Raw genomic sequence first — 18693 nt, forward strand, 5'->3', positions numbered from 1 at the left:
CAGGAAATGCTTGTGGCAAGTTATTTAAAGCAGGGAAATCACCGAGTGAGACATGTTACCTTGGTGCTAAGGTAATATGTTAGACAAGTTAATTGTTGAACCTTGATTAATCCGTTCATCAACAAAAAGTGCAGTTAGACAAATTTGCAAATGTGGACAAATTTATCATCCAGTAGGGCTCTAGTTAGTACATGTTTTACAGCTTCATCAGCATTAACTGTGCTGTGACTGCAGAATATAATAATAGTTACATGGAGCAGAAAACTTGTTGCATCATTTCCATCACCTTGTGTGTTTATGTGAAAGTTTGTTCTAGAAAGAGGAAAAACCTTTGGAGACAAGAAGCCACTGAGCTCATTATGCAAGCATACCAAACTTAGGTAGGTAGGTGAGTGTGTGTGTGTGTGTGTGTGTGTGTGTGCGTGTGTGTGTGTGTGCGCGTGCATGCTTGCAAACTAACATGTCACTCATTACCGAAGCCAGACTTGTTTGTCCTGACATACAGTATTTGGAATCCAGCCTGATCATGCCCAGCGATACACACTCTAACCAGCCAAATCACAGCGAGGAGACTCACTTTCGACTCACCTCGTAGCAGACATGCAGAACATGCTAGTGCAGGGCATTTAAGTGCACACACAGGTATAAACCCTCTTACAGTACATGGGCATGCATAATTTAGAAAAAATTTCATCCATCCATCCTACCAAAATTTGCTGAGAGCATCCATCCATCCATCCTGTCTCAAACACTCTTGACAATTCACTGGTTTCCACTTAGACACATATTGTTTGCCTCTTTCATACATAAAGAAAGACACGCTGCAATCAACCCACACTGGCCCTCAGCAATTTTCTCAAGGATGACAGGGTGCTTCAGCTTGTGTTCGACTATTCTGCTGTTTGTGCACCAAGTCTCTTTCCCGTAGTGCTGAAAAGAAAAAAAAAGAAAACGAACTCACCTCTGGGCTACAAGAGAGAGAGAGAGTGGTGTGTTAATGGCAAGTAAACACTGTGAATGCAATTAATTGAGATTGCCTAAGAGGAAACTCTAATGGGAAATCAGAGTCCCACCTCTCAAGAACTGTGGGTAATACATTGCTATGCATTCACCCCCTGTTGTTGGAGTCTGTGAATTTGAAATCCTGGTACTCTGTGGTTGATGTGTGTTGTAGGGAAAAATCTGAGCTCTATTCTGGGCTTTCAGCTTAGTGCCACTTTCATATTTACTGTACCAGAGGTATAAGTCTTCTAATGGAAGCCCAGCCAAGAAATAGTGGATATTTGTATTAAACATGGTCAGAGTTTCAAACAATGAGGTCAGTGTATGTATAAATAATCCCTGAAAGCCAAATGCTCAGGCTTCAAATTGCTGTAAATGTTCAGTTTCAGACAGCTGTCATATCAGATATCAAACCTTCTATTTGCAAGGGTCAGCCAATCAGAAGAAAGCTGGCTTACAGTCAGATTAAAGAGAACTAAATTGTCTTATGTCAAATAGAGGCTGCACAAAAGCCTCCAGTATGGAGCTGGAGCTAAGCTTAAGAACTTAAAACCAACTAAAGCCTTGCATGCCTACAAATCTGTCTCCATGACAGCTACCTCGTAAAATAATCCACAACAAGTGGACCTTGAGTTACGGGCTGCTTTTTCAAACTACAATTAATTGCTTTCAAAACATGACCGCTCAGGTATCTCATGGTTTCTACCTACCTTGATCTGTTTTATCGGTTGATTCTCTCGGATCAAACCTTTCTGCCACTAATGTCATCATGAGTTAGTTAGCAGATAAATGTAACGAGAACAGTTTCTTTCTTTTTTTTTTTTTTTTTTTGTAAATTTGTTATTTGTGGATCTATTTTGCACTTACCAAGTAGAAAATGTGATTTTGGGTTTGCTGACGTTTGCCTACTCCTAGAAAACAGAGTATATTTTTAGTATCTCGTGTTTCATGTTAATGTTTCCATGTTTGAATCTCCTTCCTGTAATAAAAGCAGTAAGATGTATGGACAGTGTGGCTCTATTTTTTGATCAACACTGCAAATGTGGCTTGTAACACGTTGAGGTGTTATGTATGCATAAACTGTAAACTAGTGGTCCCAAATGATTACCAGCATGCTGGTGTGAAGGGGTGAGGTGATGGACAGCAGAGATGGGTGAGTGAACACAGCATGTATTGACCGTCCCTTCCTGTTGGTGTAAAGCGCTGCTGATGCAGCGGATGTAGACATGTACACACAGTCACACAATGCAGGGGTGGGATGCTATAATGTCACCCAAGGGGAGGCTCCTCATCTCACGCTCCGCTGGCTAAAGGCACTGCAGGGAGGGTGCACACACACACACACACACACACACACACACACACACACACACACACACACACACACACACTTAGATGAATTGTACACAAATGCCTGCATACACACTTACACACAAATACAGAGTCTTATCTATATTTTGTAGAGTCTATTCATTTTTTTTTTTTATCTCTGTGGGAACAAAATTTGTCTTTTCTAAAATAATTTTCTGCTTTGTTTCCGCCCTCCTGTTGGACTTGACTTTGTTTTATTCTGCATATGCAAGCAGGCTTCTGTCTCGAAGCATCTCAGACTGTTTCTCTAGCCAGTTTTGTCCAACCAAAAAGTAAAAAAAAAACCAACTCTTTGTAAATGTAGCCTGCAGTTAAATTTTATTTATGTTTTTTAAGTGTGAAAAATGCAATATTGCAGTATTCTATGAATGCTACAAAGGTCATCAAGTACTTGAGCCATATTTCCTTTCAGTTCTTTAAAAACACACCCCAACATTTGCTTATGTGGCATTTATGGTCTCACATTGGTGTCCATTTGTGTAGCTCTTAGGGCCCAGCGCTCGGTGGTTAGTTAGCAAGTGTTTGGAGACAAGTTGCCTGACGCCTTCCATTAAAAACCACTGGTGTTGGTGGTAATCTGTTAGAGACAAAAGCAAACACAAGAAGGTTTCTGGTGCAGTACGCTCTTTGCAACTGGTTTCACCCAGTGACAGCTACCAGCCACCAGGAACCACTTACTGTACCAGCCAGTCGGGGAATACATAAAGGTTGCCAGAGGGTTGCTGACCAATCTCCAGGACCATGTGACCGAGTCCTTGGCTATGCAGAGAAGAGGGGTTGTGGGGATTTAACCGACACAGTGGCTACAGTGATTTTTCTTATTGCTCAGCTCCTTGTCAAAAATGGAGTAGAACTGGGTATGTGGGACTCTCCCTGCACTGGCATAAAACAATGCCAGCTGCCGCTTGGATTGTGTGGTCCATTGTTCAACATCATGTGTTTGTGGAGAACTACGATATCTGTTCATGGATAGTTTATAACTGGGGGCTGAATGAAGCTTATTGGAGATTGAATGAGAAGATAACCACAAAGATGATTATTTTTTGGTTCGCTGATGTCACCCTGTGTGTGTGTTTCTGTGTTTGTGTGTGTATGCCTTTCCAAGTAAACTGGACAAGGCTACAAGGTGCACACGTCTAGGTGATGATGTGATGAGGTTTTGGGCGCTACAGGGTGGTTGTTTTCTTCATTTATGTGCAGTCAGGTGACGGATGGGATGCCCAGTGGATTGGTTTTCATCCATCACCAAAGACCTCAGGCCATTTTACACCTTCTCATTTCTCTCTGTGTGTCTGCCGTTCCCTGTTCACATCCTTTCTCTCTTTGTTTCTTTAGCTCCGTTCACCATTTTTTTCCATCTCTCGTCTTGCCACCCCCTTTTCTTTCTCTGTCGTCTTTTTTTTTTTTTTTTTGCATTTCACTCTTCTTCCTCTTCTCCATATCTCACTTGTTTATGTTTGTCTTCAGTTTGTCTGCTTTAAATTCCTCTGTATTTGTCATCTGTCCCTTTTGCCTCTCTTTGATGACTTATTTTTTCTTTCTTGGTTTTACAGAAATGCCTGAAAGCAGTTGGACGCACACACACACACATATACACACACACACACACACACACACACACACAAACACACACTTACAGAGACGGTCTGTGCTGCTTACAATTAAAGCGTACCTCCCTCTTCCCTTTTCCAAGCAGGCTCATAATAGGAAATGCCCCTGTTATCTCGTCGGGTACCAGCATTATTAATATAAGCCGCAGACAAACAAGGTGTGGGTACGTGCTCTGCTATGCTCGCTCTCTGATAAAACGCAGCAGCACAAGGCTGGTATTTTATGGTCAAGCCTCTCCAACATTTTTGTGCTCATCAGTTTGGTAATGGGGCACAAAAAGGTGAAGAACAGATAAGCGAGAAAGGGAAAGTGAGGAATGTTGGAAATGAAGTGAAGTGTAGAGCTCTCCAGGGTCAAATATCATTTCTTGAGTGTGATGTGGTATTTTTGGGGTTGATTGGATAGAGTCATAGCTGAGCGTGGAGGGAAAAGACTAAAGGGTGGAGCAGACTCAAATTCACAATATAATAAATGGATAATTGCATGATTTTGGTCTTATTTAGTTCCACTTTTATGCGAGTTGTATTTTATGTTTTGTATTGTATTACAATCTTTGCTGGGACTAACATGATGATGCTTCAGTGAGAATAGAGCGCTCTGCTAAGTGTTCTATTACACCGAGTTTAAGGCTTCAGATAATTATTACTAGTAAATTATTAATTTGCTCTTAAAATGTTATACAAATGCTTGTTCCCAGAGTCAGAATGGAATTTTGAAAAAAGGCTTTTAAATGCGCTGCTCCTGTTTCCTGGACTCGTTTACAGAAGGAGCTGAAAGTGTCAGAACTAGTTTCGATGGGGGAGTTTAAGTCCATTTTAAAGGAAAGTGAATACCTATGCTTTTAATGTCACTCTTGAAATGATCTGTTATTGCATTTGATTTGCATATGTGAGAACCTGACTATTTTCAGAGGATTTATATAATTAAGGAAGGGAAACAGAAAGAAAAGGCTGAGGTTTCTCAGATTACACAAGAACTGGACCAAAGATTTGTGGCAACTGGGCTTATGGAGTGATGAATCTAAATGTGAAATTTTTGTTCAAATAGTCATCAGTATGTACGGAGGAGGTCAGAGGAGAGAGTGTCTACATCTGTAAAACACGGTGGAGGCTGTGTCGTGGTCTGCAGCAGCGTTTCAGCCAGAGGTGTTGGAGATCCTGTTGAATTTGATGGAATTATGAATGTAGAAAAGTCAGATTTTGTTTGATCCACCATGTAATACCATCTGTGTCTGATTGTCAACGGCTTCATTTTTCAGCATGGCAATGATCCCAAACACATTTCCTTCAAGAAGCCTGGAGAACTATTCCTGAAATACTTAAACAATGACAAAAAAGCTTGGCTAAGAGAATTCAGGCTGTGGTGGAGAATAAAGGTGGTCCTACCAAATACTGAGTTTCAAGCTCTTAGAATTGAAGGTCTGGATCCTTCCAGAAAGTGGCATATGGGCAGCAATATAAAGCACTAGAAACTTAATCTTGATCAGTTATAGTTCTCAGCTTAAATATTTCAATAAATGGAATAAACTTAGTGGCAGAGCAGAATTTATCCACTGGGCTAGAAGACTGACACTAGGTAGCCCTGTAGCTGGAGATCTGTGCTCATCAATCATCCGACCTTTCCATTCTTTTCAGTGCTGGATCATACTGCTTTTTGCATTTATTCTGACAAACTGACAAAAAGTTTAATTATGAGGCAAAAGAAAAAAAAAAAAAAAACTCATTTGTTTGTTGCCAAACACTTAGCAAATGTGTTACCATGTTTGTTGTCTGTTTGCTTTGTTGCTAACAATAAGTTAGCAACAAACCACACCACCCATCTTTCAAAACTGTCTGTCAACCATTCCTCTTTTGTCGAGTTGTTGCCATCTCAGCTAAAAAGCTACTTTCTGTTCCTTTGAGACTCAGCGCTGTAAAGACAGAGAATCGGATTTAAAATGAGCCACCACCCCCCACCCCCTTTTTAAAAGCCTGTGTGAAAAGGCTTTCATTTAGAAGCTGGCTGAATTGTGATACAGCTGCTAACTTTGACCATTAATGCCTGTGACAGAAATTTTTTGGACCACATGAAACACATCAAATGACTAGACTAAAATGACAGTGCTTAAAGGACTTGTAATTTTATTGATCTTTTCTTCTACAAAGAAGCAGCCAATATTTATGAGACGATGTCTGTTTGATCACTGTGCTTCTGTCACTGCCCAAGCAGTAGCAATAAGCAATAAAGGAAGTGATCAGTTTTGACTTCTGTCTCGGCTCAGAGTGTGTAATTGTTTGAGGCTATTATCTGGCTGGTACGGAGGATATGAGCAGCTATGCATTTTTCTCTTTCAGCCTGATTGCAAATGACTGTCTGTCAGCAGGGACTGTGTTTGTTAATGGACTTCAGGGCATTATGTCACCAGAGAGCATGGGGTGTGTATGCACGTGTGTGTGTGGGAGGATGATAAAGAGCAGGATAAACATCGTTTGTGTGTTTTGGACTGAGTGGAACAGTTTGCAACATGAGAATTGAAAAGGATGCAATTATAGCCATTAGCTGTTTTTTCCCCAGTGTTTTCTCTTGAAGAAATTGCTTATTGATATCAAGACATCCAGGGTATTTACTCTCTCTCCCGTTTTCCCCACTCCATCCTTCTCCTCCTTCCCTTCTCATTCTCTTGTCAGTGCTGAGCTCTTTGAATAGGCTGCATGCTTGCCTCCGCCGGCTCCTGGCAAATATGCTTCTCTATCCAGGATGAGGCAATGGCAACGATAAGACGTAAAGGAAAGACGCGAGGGGGGGGAGAAAAGAAAGATGCAGAGAGACAGAGTGACACAGAAAGAGAATTAGTCCTGAATGAATGAGTAAATAGAACTGGAGGAAAGATGTTGGAGCCAAGTGGAAGGACAAAGAGCTGATTGTTGCAGTAAACTGAGGGTCCTTTCAGCTCCTAGACAGTTGGTCCCTGATGTTTGTCTTAGATTCTCTGAGGAGAAGTTACAGGATTAGGTAGGTTCACTTGGTTAACAGTTGAATTCCATAATGCTTGTTAAGAAAAGTTAGCAGTCCAGTTTTTTTTTTTATTTAATTAAAATGTGTCCCAAATGTCAAGGGTATGATAAGTCAGGGAGTTCTTTCCTGCTACTGATTTGGGTACCATCATTTAAGGAAATCCTGGCCTGCTTTCCAAAGGCAGTGTTTCATAACCCAAAATAAAGTTCTATTCAACACCGATCTTTGTCATCTTTTTTTCTGTAGTAGGGCTGGGCGATTTGCACTGTAGTGCGATCATCCCATCATCCCCCTTGCTAGTGACTGATGGCATCACCCAGGGACAAACAGCAGTTTGTGGCTCTGTGGCATGTGGGTGAGAGGAAACTAAACACTTCAGGACTTCATTTCTCAATTTCAGCATGATGAGACATTTACACACTGCCTAACCCTAACCCTAACCTTAACCCTGACCCTGCCCCTAACCCCCTAATGACGAAGGATTTAACCAGCTGACGGGCATCAGTTGAACAGCTAAAACAGTATTAGCTCATAACATTTGCTGGCTGAGTTAATCAAGCATCTTTCCATTTACACAGTGATATTACACGCTAGCTTGAAGATCAGTCCAGCAGTCATAAATGTCTCCCATTTTCTTTTGATTTTTGATGATGATGATGATGATGACGGATCAGCGTAGCTGCTCCACACACTAATCTCAAAGCTTGCAGAAGGCACGCGCATGTGTGTGCCCGGACACGTCTGTGTCACAAGTGTCAGTGATAGGTGGTGAAACAGATTCAGTTTATGATGAATCTGATAATAGTGTAATTATTTGAATGCATCAATGAGGACATGATGCAAAAATCAGCTCGATCAGCGAGCTGTCGCTGATCACTTTGACTGTCATCGATCCCTGACACCATCATCCATCAGCACAACCCCAGTTTTTATTTGAAATTTTAATCCTTGTATTATTTTTTTTGGGAAAAGTAATTTAATTAGAAAAGTTTGTATGATTGGTGTCATTGTTAAATACCTTAGGTTTTTTTATATAGAACAATATGAAACATGTTCAACAAGTGTTATTTTTGGTAGTGAGAATCAGTTTGCACTACAAGTGTTTCTTATAATGCCCAGCCACATAGTAGTGTTAAAATAATTAGTCCTTTAATTGTTAAAAAAAATTCTAAGATAGCCTCAACCCAAACTGATGTTATCCTGAAAACCTTTGTAAGAAAAAACAATAACTTGATAAATTTAGAAATTAATCAGAAGGTAAAGGGAACTATTCATCCCAGGCCCAAGTTACTGGGGAGAAATGAATTCCACAGTAAAATGGAAATCAATGGCCATGCTGCAGCTGAGTTGACAGTTTGCTGATCATTTACTTATACAAACTTTTTTTTTTTTTTTTCCCCTGCAGATCAGTGAGAATTCAAAGAGACCTTGCTTAGCCTAGGGAGTAGGACTTTTGAAAATTGCCAGGAAAGCTTAAACGCTCGAGCTGCTTTGCGGAAGCAGCACCTTTTCTTCAGACATTGGGAGTGGAAGTTTTGACAAGAGGAAGAAAAAGGAGGGGAAAATGAAAGTGGTTTACCTTCCAGCTTCTAGTAAAGGAAGTGATCTGAGTGCCAGCGAGGGGTAGAGAGAGGAGTGGATGTGAGACGTTAGCTTGAAAAAAACTGAGGGGACCCACCACAGCAGGGTGCTCTGCTGAGCTGTGCTAAAGAGCAACATGAAAAAAGGTTTTGAACTTGAGCCAGGCCCCTTAGCTCTACAGATACTGAGCGACTTAGGAGAGGAGAAGAAAGAGAGAGGAAATGATGGGAGAAGAGGAAAGTTAAAGAAACGGGGCATTAGACAGGAGGGGTGAAGATGAAAAGAGTAGCGAGGAATGAGAAAAATGGGCGAGGAGAGACGAGAAAAAGACGAAACCTGGTAGAGACGTAAAGGAAAGTGTTTTCCACTGTCTTCTTTCAAGTTGACAGAGTGTAGGATGAAGCTGTGGAATGAGAAGTAATTTCAAAAACAGAACAATAACTCTCCTGGAGACACCGTACTTTCTTTAAGAATAAACTACAACCACTCTTAAACAAAGGGGATTCAACCATAAAGACTCCCTTCGAGAGCACAAGAGGATAACAGTGGAAATTTATTAAAGGGTGTACTTTAGGAGGAGGTTTGGATATGACTCATGCCGAAATGAATTCAGGAGTGTTCATGGATCCAGAGGAATTTAGAAATGGAAGGATGTAGCTGAAGGATGTAGGGATGAAAGCCAGTGGTAACTCTCAGAAGGACCAAACGAGACAGATTTGCTAGACATAACAGATCTTGGAAATTCCTAGCCCACTGGTGTAAATTTTTTCAGTCTGACATGGTCCTTCTGGAAGATTTTCCTAATCCCGAAGTGAGGCCCCAACCTTTTATAGCTTTTAGAAACATTTCAGATCAGATTTACTGAGTGTAGAGAGGAGCTGATGGTGAAGAATTGGTAGACGTAACAAACCAAATGCCAGATCTGTTCACTTTGTTTGGTTTGTGGTGATGTGAAACACACCAGCAAAATGCCCTCTACAGCATATCAGAGCCACCAGATGCCCTTACTGTAGAGTCAAACATTCAGACCTGTACTAATCTTTAGACGTACACCACACACATTCACGCAGTTGTTGTGAATACAGTAAAGCACAACTTATCTGATCATATCACTTTTTTCCACATCAGCGTCTATGGCATTTGTCCCCACTGAACTCTCAAATGTGCATTCATCTTTGTAATGTGCAACAAAAATATCCCTCTGACCTGCTGACAGTGTGATCACTTCCTGCACTCACCTGCACTAATGCACAATCATGACTGGCATTTAATGTGCACCGTTGACCACAATACCTTTCTGTTATTTCAGTTTTTGCTCCAATTGAAGCCAGTTGGACAGCTTTGGCGACTGAAGCTCCCACCATCTGTGCCCCCACGACGAACCCTTTGAATGTCACGTTGACCTTTAACTGAACCTTTCTCAGGTCCCAATTCGCACTTTCCCGATTCCTCTCCTTGAGTCTTTGTCCCTACCACCAGAGATGCAAGCAAGCCAGAGGCACAACAGAAAGAGGAGTTGAAGCAGTAATGAGACATACTTGAGACTCACAACTGCATCATATATTGCTTTGACTACTGCGGTATTTTATTATCTCAGGAGTAAACGTGTTCAAGACAATTTTTTTTATATTTATGGCCAATTTTTGTATTTGGGGACATTTTAATTAATTTCAAAGCATTGTGCGGTGTGACAAGATACACAACACGTGGAATCCGTAAAGGGCAGAAAGTTTCACTACCTTTAAAAAAGCGAAAGCACAGATGGATAAATAGTTGCTCGAAGAGTCCTCCTCCCATTATTATTACATGTTCCAGCCACGCTTCTTTTCTAAGTTGAAGGTAAAAATACTTATACTGTAAAAGGATATAGCTGTACATGCTCGATGAAAGCTGTACTTCAGATGCATTTTAGCAATTTAGAAATCCTTTAACAGAGCACATGTAGGACAGAGGACACAAGGAAGCACAAATTAGTGAAATGAGTAAAGGCCTAAGCCTCCTCAGAATTTTTATATTACTTTGTATTTAAAACATTGCAGATTATTTATGTGGAAGCTTCAGCATTTGTTTTGTTTCTCCATTTCTTCAGGATTTTACTTCAGGCTTCAGTCACAGGCTTAGAGAACGGCTGGCGACCCCTCACCAACCTCTGGTTGCTAGGGAAAAATCTGTATTCCCCAACCGGATGGTAAATGGTTGCTGGCTATTGCTGGGTGAAATTGATTGCAAAGAGGGTGCTACATCAAAAACCTTGTGATTTGTCACTAGCAGAGTGTTGCAGTTGCCCCAAGTTTGCAAGGAAGACGGAGACTTGCGAAAACCTGCTAACTACTACAGCCTTATAAAAGGTGCAATTTTTACTTTGAAGGTCAGCGTTCTCTGTTTCTGGTTTGCATTGCACATTTTCGGGTTTTACTACTGCTCAGCTAGTATTTGGTGTGTTTGCAGAAAACTGGTGTCTTCCATGCAGACTACAGGCAACTGTGGAAGCTTATGGTGCAGCACCATATACCACTATGTGACTGATTTCACCCATTAACTGCTATCAACCTCCAGCAACCACTCACCAACTGGTTGGAGAATATGCTTTTTATTTCTTAAATCTACTGACCTGTGGTTGCCAGATGGTTGCTGATCAGTCTCTAGGCCTGTGTGACTGGGGCCCATCTGTATGTCATCATCTGTAAAAGTTACTGAGAGAGTATTGTGGTGCTGTTTGACCATGAAAGTCAATAATATAAGCTGCTTATGAATCTGTGCCTACAGCTGTTTTATTTACATTCTCTTTTTTTTTCTTTTACATTCATGCCATTGCGTTCATCTTCTGCATTGTTCCTCTGATCTGAATGAGTGTTCAGAGGTTTGTTTTCTCTTAGCCTGTCAGTAGCAATAAGAAAGAATGTGACATGACCTGTTTTTTTTTCTTAAGCAGCTGTGTCGTTTCATAAAGAGCCGCCTGCAGTGGCTTATTCAGCGCTAAAGCAGGAGAGACGTAGGACGGGGCGATTCCAGGCCATAATTAGTCAATTTTCTCCTCTCAATTATCCACAGAGCACACTTCCCATCTTTGATTCTATACACATCATATGAATATGCTAGATAATGTGTGTGTGTGTGTATATATGTATAAGTATGTACGTATAAACTGTATATGAGGTGCAAAGAGAAACTGGTGTCATTAACTGGCAATTTAAAAAGCTGACTGAGAGCAACAAATGAAGCTGGGGTGTTAGCTTTTTTTCAACCATGTTATGAACGTTATTTTTAGACTCTTGTCATCTACACAATACTTCATAAAATAACAAAGCTGGTAGGGTTTGGCTTTTGAACACACATTTCTGGCTCCGTGTCTGTGGGTGTGGGTTTCAATGGGTTTAGGTTTCTCTTTGATTTTGAATTCCTGTAAATTTTGTTTTTTATAGCATTTTACAGGATATAAGGGGTGGAGGTTTTATGACGTGCCTGAAGTAGACTAGAAACTGGTATCGGAATGAATGAAGGTTTCCGTGTGTCTGTCTGTGAAGCTCAGTTAGACCTCCTCTTTCCCTCCAAATATCTTGAATGTACAAAGGCAAATGTTGGCCCTCAGCCTCCACAGTAACTAATCACTCAGACAGCATGGACATGGCCTCTCATTAACCAGGCTGCACAGTGAAAGAAATACTACTAATGACTCTGCAATCCATGTTAGACACACAATTCTTTCAGACTTAATGCCATAATATCTATAAGCTCTATAGCTGCAGAGTGAATTCTGCTGGATACTGATACAACACAATATCCATTAATAGGTGCATGCAAGCACTGTTCTTTTCTATATTCTGTCAGTAAACAGAAGCTGCATGAGCTGAGCCCCCCTGCTGCGTTCCCCCAACAATACAGACGCTGTTCCAGAAACTTCATATCCCATTTGCTCTGATGTCTGTGCTGCCAGTTCACTCTGAGCTTTTTCAGCACTTTCCCCCCCCTCCTGTTATGCTGCATCCAGTGAAGGCTGGAAGTGAGCGTAAAGCCCACTTATCCTTTATAGCAGGGTTATCCCGCTCGTGCTTCCCTAACTTGACACCGTCAGCCGAGCATACTCAGATTCGATCAACAAGAATTTGCAGGGAGGCAGTTCAGTGGATGCTGAATCCAAGTCAGCATCGTAGACTGCGTGAATCCCATAGTTTGCTTGTTCTTTTGTGGAGCTCTCTTTTGTGGTGATTTTTAAAAAAAATTTTTTTGGATTCCTTAATTCATGACTAGCAGAAATGTGTGTTACTTTCTCTTCTGGCCTCTCAAACAGTCTTCTTTTCTTTTGTTTATTTTTTTGCAGGTGATGAATTACGGGACTCATCCGTTTCTCTCTTGAGGTAGGATATTAACTGTCTCACTTATTCAGTGATTGGGATAATAGCATGGAGGAGGGAATTTGTTTGTCTGCAGTACGTATACAAGTCTTAATAGATATGTGCTAAAGAGGCAAGCCATGCCAATTAGAAGCCATCTTTGTTAAGTGGTATATCTCTGATGTCTAATGCCTTTGTTTTTGCTTTTAATTGCATATGACTGCATACAAATAGAAGTAGATGAATGTGTATGATGAAAAGCCTGTATAAGGTCTCGGTCCATGTCTCAGTGTTCATACTGTGTGTGTGTGTGTGTGTGTGTGTGTGTGTGTGTGTGTGTGTGTGTGTGTGTGTGTGTGTGTGTATCTGGAAAGGTTTGCATTATCAGCCTCTTGGCAACAAGCAAATGGAGTTCTGCTCTGTCTGTTTGTTGCTGAGGCCCTGTCGCCCCGGGTTACAGGGTTGCTAGGGAATGGATGGACAGCCTGGCATCACCAAAGTGCCAGCGCGGCATGTGGGGTGCTCCACATCTTGGTCTGCTCTCTCTCTCTCTCTCTTTTTTTTTTCTTGACATCTTCCCTTATGTCTTATGTTATATCAAAGAGCCTGTAAATTAATTTTGAATTTTGCACAGAAAAGCAGTGATAGGCCTTTTTTCCCGACAGGAATCATACAAGCTAAGGAGTTTCCTTGTGCTGAGCTCAGACTATAAGATTTCGGGGTCGGTTTAGCCCAGTGTGACATTCAGTGGGATTTTTTTAGTTATTCTGGCTCTGATTATCTGCTTCTGTGCAGGTTTTACAGAATTACTCTTAAACCTCTTGAACTGCTTGTAGACCCATCAGGGTGTCACATAAGAAATTTAAAATTTGGATGATCATAATTATTATTACGTCAACACTCAAAGCAGCCAGTGAGAGAAAGAGAGATAGACATGAACAAAGGGAAGTTTGAAATGGTGACCATGAAACAGCAAACCGCTGTAAGGCCTACCGACGTGTTGGTCAGCTGAGATGGAGAAACAGCAGTTACTATTCTAGCGCTTGAGGCTAATAGTACTACTTCCTAACAATACTGCTGGCGACATATACATATTAGTGATGGCTAAATTTTCCCTCCTGAATAGACAACCAATGCTGATTGCATCTCTCTAATATCTTGCTCCTTCTCAGTTATTTAGGTTCAACACTCAGCTTTTTTTTTTCTTTTTCTTTTTTTGCTATTGCAAAGTATTGCTTACGTTAGAGCAAGCTGTTGCACCACAATTTTCTTTTTCATCGGCACATAAGGTGGTGCTTTGCTCCCTCTGACAGGATCATCTTAATGATATCCTGTAGTGTGCGTTGCACCATTATTTTAAGATCTTGTAGCATGTGCATGTTTGAGATTTAAGAGAAGAAAATCAGTGAACTCTTTCCTTTTTGAAGGTGATGCAACCCGATTTCAAAATCAGTTGAGGTTTTTTTTTTTTTTTTTTTAAGTCCTGTAGTCTGAGCTTATAAGTCCCAAGTAGGTGATACTCAAAAACCCACTCCACCAACTGCATTCTGCTTGAGTCCAAACGATCTGGGGATTAGGAAGCCGTTTGTGTGCCTGTGCTCACTCTGTAAACAGGGCGTGTTCTGTCCTTACAAACAGGAAACCAGAGCGCTGTTTCATCATCCTGCTCCTGCCCAAAGCAGTGCAGTGATGCTTTTTCTCTAACAATTAGTAGACAAGGAGTCATAAGGCTTAAATGCATCAGAAATGAAGTTCCTGTTTGTTTCCAGCAATGGAGTTGTCATGGTGATGAACTTTTGCTGTGTCACATTTTTACTGTAAAGTCCACAAGTTGTCATGATGCTGATCATATAATCATCAAGATATTTCTCTATGGATGGTTGAAGGTTGTTCACTGTGTGTGTGTGTGTGTGTGTGTGTGTGTGTGTGTGTGTGTGTGTGTGTGTGTGTGTGTGTGTGTGTGTGTGTGTGTGTGTGTGTGTGTGACAGAGAGAGAATGGGAGAGAGAGGAAAGGAGTGGAGGTTTGAGGCGCCAGCAAAGAGGATATGTCTGGCAGCTGTGTCATTTTGCAGAGTAAAGGATTATGGGAGTATTACAACGAATGAGCAGGAGGACACACACACACACACACACACACACACACTCACATAAGTTTGCTTCTATATTGTGATTTAGAGAGTCAGTGAAACTTCATTGCTCAGTTGCAGCCAGTGACTCGCTCCTGCCGCAATCATAGCAGCTGGTGCCTCTTTAGTCACAGCCTACCTGCAGATGACGCACAGCCTTTACCGTACAAGATGAATGTTGCTCAATGAAATCCTTTTTTTGTTTACTCCAAATGGTAGCAGCATTTGATGTTTTGTCCTTCTGATAAACCCTGCATAGAGAGGTGTTTACTTTACTAAGTCTCCCAGATATTGACCAAAGCTGTCTGTGTTTGCACGTGTCAGATCATTGAATGGACCCATGTTGTAGCTAAACATAGATTTAAATCCTCTAATAAGTACATAATTACTATATAGTTACTCAAGACTTATTATAGGATTATTTTAATGCTCTTCTAGTGATTGACAGTGACCTCTAACTCTCATGGTCATACGTTCTGCTCTTTGCAGATTTGTTGCATAAACTTGTTATGTGCCCAACCCCACACTTAGGCATAAACACACACACGCCCCCCAGACACACGGCACTGATGTACAAAGCCAGCCAGTCGTCTGGGATTATCGGTATGTATTGTGTCTGTGGGAGCGTGTGTGCGCTTGTGTTTCCTGCGTGTGGATGTGTCATCTCTCGTGCGCTGCAGCGTCACACTTCAAGGTTGTTTTATATTCTCTGGAGCATCCTCGTGTGTCTCCGAGGCCGTCGATACGCACTGTCATTTTTATAGCCTATTATTGGGACACGCTGCCTTGCACCAAAGCAGCGTGCCAGGCGATAACAAGACCCGGGGAGAGTTTTCGACCTCTGAACATAAGCAGGGATGTTAACAAGCTTTTTTTTTTAATCCCTGGTTGTTTGTCATACAGCGTAACCATTCACACATATGTGGCTACACACGGGATATAGTACTTGATAGCATCCATCAGCTGTTCCCTATGGAAAATTATTTTTCATTCCATCCACTTGTTTCATGTACAAGTCTTAGAAGACTTCAATGTCTCATGTTACTGTGTTTAACTGATGAAAACAGCTCCTTTCACATTTTTTTTTTTTTTTTTTACATACAACATACAACTCTGTGCAAAGGTCTCGAGCCATCCCTCATTTCTTTATATTTTGCCAGGAGCCAGACTTTCTTGTAAATTTTTTTAAATGGTCTTGAGCAATAGTTCTCCAGGCTTTCTGAAGGTCTTTCAAAGTTTTTCTTTGGACATGGGCTGCTTTTTTCAGGCCAGTCTTTGTATCTGACCATTTTCAGAGGAATGTTTGTTTGTTTTGTTTATTAAGCTCGTTAACACAGACCTGTAAATTATCCAGGCATTAAAAAGGTGCCTAATTCAAGGGTTGAACCAGTGTACACACATAACAGACAACTTAGCAAAGGACCAGTTTTAAATATTATCTTTAGGTACTTTGCTACTGGCAGCCTGTCACAAAAACACTTTTTTTTTTTTAGTGACAGTCAGCAGTAGGACAGTCAGCTAATGAGCTGTAAGTGTAGGCGCACCTTCAGTGGTGCCACTTCGTGGGTCACTGGTTTAATGAATCTCATTTTCTTGCATGTTTGAGTCCAGGTTGTAACATATGTCACATTTCGCTTTCCACCCAAAGAGTTTCTGTCATTGCTTTGACTCCAAACTTTAAAATCAATAAAATCGATATTCCCCCAGAATCAGTGTCATGCTCCACTCTACAAATCTCAGGATCAGGCCACGGAGCTCATTACCGAACCATCATGGGGACCAACAGCTCAATGTGTTGATCAATTATTCATTCATCACTCCTTGTGAGGGGAATCACAAGTTTGCCTGTGTTGCATTTATGTATGTGTGTAAAACATACACAAACGCACGTTTATTGGAGGAAGCTATAAATTGAGATGCTCAGCAGCTTAAAATGCTTCAGTAGTCAGTTCATGCTACTTCCCTTCCACTCGATCACTTTCATTTCCTGCAGCTATCTTTGAAGATCAGCTGGTGGCCTTTTGGAATAACTCCAGACAGCTGTTCTAACTCCTTTTACCTTTACAGAGCTTCAGATGAAAGGGCTCTCCGCTGGATGCTTTGACTAATGCAGTCTGGCTAATTTAATGGGCCTCGATGACCACGCAGTAAAGGTCTTTATTACCATAGGAAGTGTGTTGTTTTATCAAATTGCTTACCTCTCCGGTCTCCTTTTAATTAGCACTGTACAGTATAGGAACCAGCGACAAGGGAGCTATGGAATAAAACGGAAACATTGCACGCTGTAAATTTTAATTTGCCATATTTTTTCCACCCCAGATGAACTATTGAATCTTAAAAATAGGTTTTGCTTCTCCTGCTGTTTATCCGATCTTCTGTGGCTTTTATATTTCCTCAGATCTATTTTCTTGTTCCTCACCCTTTTTATTTTTTTTTCTTCTAAACAAATGTGTCAGCATTTCATAGCAGACAAAACACTCTATAAAAGGACATGAAAGCTGAAATGAAAACATGGTTTTCCCTCCTCGCTAAAGGTGGAATCTCCAACTTTAAACAATGGGTATCCACCCTTTCACAGGCAAACGACTTCAAATGCTTGTGGGCCTGTTTTTGAACCAGTTGCAGTTGTGGCTCATTTAGCCACAACAGGCACAGGCTGCAGCCAGCTGTTTGTTAGCGGCCTTATAGCAGAACAATAACTGTGGCAGGCACAGCCACATATATGGGTGGCGGGTGGGTGGCTGGGGGCTAAGCTAAACAGCCAGAATAAGCACAGAGCAAGGCCGAGAGAAGTCAAAACACAGGAAATTGGCCACTGTTTTAGTTTTGCTGGTCTACACTTGCTCCTACTAATTAATTGCACAGAGCCCCCTTGTGGTTTTCAGGTCTCAAAGGAATGCACTTTCAGTATCACTGTTGCATGTTTTATTGTTTATGATGCTTTTGAAATGAAGCGGTGTTTGACCCATTTGTGGCCCCCAAGACTGCTGGTGTGCTGCAGCATTAGCCCTGCATTAATCCCCCAGCGACCCAGAAAGTCATTTTTAGAGCAGGTGGTTATGTGGGCCATAAGCCTAATAACATCTATGGTGTCATGTGACTAAGGTGGTGTTAAATGTTGTGTTCATTATGCGCTCCAAACTCCAAATTTTGCTGACTTACCACTGCACTGTCATTATAGTTACCTCAGAGTGTATCTTGAGTGTGTGTGTCTATATATATATATATATATAGACACACACACACACACATAGTATGTGTGTAGGTGAGACGATTAGAGTGCTTCCTTTAAGTTTTAGCATTTTATCCATAACTCTGCAACACTTTGCACTGAGGACGTTTAGTGGAAAGAAAGGTTGTGACGTTTCCCAGCATGCAGCTGCATTCCTGGAACCTCTCATGGGGCCTTTTTGGAGGGCCGCGTGTGGACGAAAGGGGTAAACCAGAAGGACAAACCTAACAAACTGCACTGTTCTCTTGGGGATCTTTTTACAGTTGAGGCCGTCATCTCACGGCCTCTGATAAAGTGTGTGTATGTGGGATTTTGTTGTGTGTGGGTGGCCTGTTTACATTCCACAGATTCCTCACGGGAATCCCTCTCTCGCTCTCTGTCTTCGATTCCCTCGCTGGAGTGCACGGGAAGGCGTTTGCTTTCAGGATATTCTTAGACATCTCT

General features: G+C 41.4%; 1 protein-coding gene across 2 annotated transcripts in view; it reads left to right on the top strand.

The window, feature by feature from the left end:
- The window catches only part of pag1 (phosphoprotein membrane anchor with glycosphingolipid microdomains 1), a 57890-nt gene that overhangs the window by 5039 nt on the left and 34158 nt on the right, over positions 1–18693 (top strand). For both annotated transcript variants that reach the window (XM_030741561.1, XM_030741562.1), the window contains exon 2: positions 12878–12914. The gene's annotated coding sequence lies outside the window, so the exon portion shown is untranslated. The remainder of the gene's footprint in view (positions 1–12877; positions 12915–18693) is intronic.

The sequence above is a fragment of the Archocentrus centrarchus genome, chromosome 11, assembly GCF_007364275.1.
Source record: "Archocentrus centrarchus isolate MPI-CPG fArcCen1 chromosome 11, fArcCen1, whole genome shotgun sequence".
Classification (NCBI taxonomy): Eukaryota; Metazoa; Chordata; class Actinopteri; order Cichliformes; family Cichlidae; genus Archocentrus; species Archocentrus centrarchus.